Source organism: Papaver somniferum, unplaced genomic scaffold, assembly GCF_003573695.1.
Source record: "Papaver somniferum cultivar HN1 unplaced genomic scaffold, ASM357369v1 unplaced-scaffold_10, whole genome shotgun sequence".
Classification (NCBI taxonomy): domain Eukaryota; kingdom Viridiplantae; phylum Streptophyta; class Magnoliopsida; order Ranunculales; family Papaveraceae; genus Papaver; species Papaver somniferum.
Genome location: NW_020618825.1, coordinates 8,053,896 through 8,056,461, shown reverse-complemented (window position 1 = coordinate 8,056,461; position 2,566 = coordinate 8,053,896). Strand labels below are relative to the sequence as shown.

Below are 2,566 nucleotides of genomic sequence, written 5' to 3'. Positions count from 1 at the left end.
CACATGTATAGTTTAAAGAATTTATATGACTATCTTCAGAATTTGTCAACACCAAACACATTTAATCACTCATACATACACAAGCAAGCACAAAAAAGTCAATCACACCCGCAGTTTCATGAAACCCTTACTAAAAAGTGATTTTCAGTTTAGTCATTCAAGTGAAACAGTGAGTCAAAAGAGGAATTGGGAAAATGGTGTGGGAGAAAAAACTGAAACATAATAGTCAGTGAAGAGTTGTGACAGATGTCATACCATGAGCTTCCTCTGAAATCTCTGAGAGGATATCCAAGGTAGAGGAAAAGCGCAGTTAAAGATAAAAAATTTGAACTACAATAACAAAAAGAAGTGGAAGAAGCGGTCAAAATAGTGCTGAAGTAATAACGTAAACATTACCAAGTCATTACTTACTTGTAAACAACCTGAATGCTTAAGTGCCACAAATGCGTGAAGGAATGTATGAGCACTGATCAGTCGCACAAAACACCCAGCTCAATCGTACTGAGAGCCACAACCGCTGACTGCAAAAGTACATGTATGCTCATAAATTAAACAAAGCAATTGAATAAGTAAGATATACATTCAGTTAACACTATAACAATAAATTTTTCCTGATTACAACTGTGAAGACAAGATTGTGTAAAAATAAATTAAAATCCCAAAAGATGTCCAAGCACTGTGAGACTGAAAGGAAAGACTGAGAAAAAGATTGAACTTGCAATCAGTTCAGAAGAGTATTAAGGCATCACGAGCAGGAAAAAAAGAAGAAAGTTTATGTCTTTAGGAGAAATGTGATAAAGGATTCTTTAAATTGCTCTATTGGCCGAATCTAGTACGTCGTTAGAGTATAAGATGGTTCTTTCTTCCATACTCTACCAAGAAAGATGGCATTACATGTTCTTTTCTTTTATGGGTATGAAGTATGCAGTAAACTAGAGTGACTTATACTTTCACAATGTATATAACAGCTTCAGAGTTCAGATATGGCCAGAAAATGACCATCTGAAAGTCTAAATCTATGAGCCACCTGTAATTTATTAAGATTCTACATATCATGAATGATAAAACATTTACCTATTTAGGATCTTGAACTGCTAGAGCAGCTCCATGTTCGCCTGCAAAAATCAAATAATGACTGTGTTAGTGAAGAAACAAAATACATAATGAACTTTAAAACAATCAAGTGAGTATAATATGTTTCACTGGATTACACTTGTCTAGTGTTCCATCAACAAATGTCGTTCCATCAAAATTGGTTACTAAAGCATCAACAAAACTTAAAAAACACAGATTCTATGAGTTTAAAATTTAAATAGATATCACAAACCTGTATTTAATCAAATCTAGGAGGCCACCGATCAATGGCTTCATCTACATGAATTAATTAATCCAAAAAAATACTCAGCTCATCACCTTCTTATGTTTCAAGTCTGGTTTTAGAGAGGGAGTGAGAGAGGTTAAGTAGCAGAAAGACTACTTAATCATACTACAAGCAATATATCCCTCTGTCACAAGAAATTTTCCCCCAACTGATTCATCAAAAGACTTTGGCAACATCTGCATCATACAACAAACTAAATCACTACCAGAAACCCTATTCTGCATCACGACAGAGTCTGCAACCCAAACTAACAATGGAAGTTTACAAATCCAAACTAACAATGAACAAGAACAATGACCAAATTTTTGAATTATTGTACAAACCTATTAAACCTAACTCTCTCTGAAAAACCTACTCACAAGAAAAGGGTTGTTGGTATTCGATATGCTTCACAAATCCACATTACCTAGCCACTATGGACTACTCTAGTTCAATAGAATTTCATCAAATTAGTAAACAAATACAAACCAAAATGTTGCGAATTCATCAAAACCTAAGTTTTCTTCATCGAATTAGATACCAAGAACAATTTATAACAAAAATTAGTGAATACCCACGAATTCAAATGCAAATTAAAGACGAGCCGTGAAAATAACGATAGCGATTGGTAACAATCACAATTAAAAACTCTCAATTAAACCCAATATTTTTGAAACCCTCATTGTTTAAACCGTAAGTTCACAATTGAAGAACTGTAATATGTAATCGAATAAGAAAAAGAAGGGAAATCATACCAAAAACGATAACCAACGAATTTCAATCACCTTCATCGTTATTATATCTCTTCAAATTCCCTGAAATTGATGAGTATATAAAGAAATCATAAGAATGAGATTGGGTTTTCTTTGATTGGAGTTTCATTCAAAAAAGGATCATTTGAGTTTGCTTTGGTTTTTCTCTTCCGATTGGTTTGGATCCGAGGTATAGAAGGAGATGGAAAATTCGTCCAAGTCTATGTTGAGCTCGAGTTTGGTTTGGTTACTTTGGTTGCGTCGACAGTGGTAAGAAATATATGGACTGAAATTTTTGGTTCCCATAATATTTGTTCCGGTTATTCCATGGTTCTAGCCCCATTAGTTGGTTCCAAATGAAAGACTTATAAAATCTTAAAATTGTATTTTGCATTTTCTAAATTTCAAAATAAACCATTGTATTAGCTATGTACAAGTGTGTTAGTAATAAAAA

The 2,566-nt window shown here is 33.5% G+C and overlaps 1 long non-coding RNA gene across 1 annotated transcript; it reads right to left on the bottom strand.

Moving 5' to 3' along the window:
* Nucleotides 1–331: 331 nt before the first annotated feature.
* LOC113326564 lies at nt 332–2,347 on the bottom strand. Its single transcript, XR_003348398.1, has 3 exons — nt 2,116–2,347; nt 1,075–1,115; nt 332–521 (listed from the first exon to the last, which is right to left on the bottom strand). It is a non-coding gene; the product is annotated as an uncharacterized LOC113326564 (long non-coding RNA).
* Between the last annotated feature and the right edge of the window lie 219 nt (nt 2,348–2,566).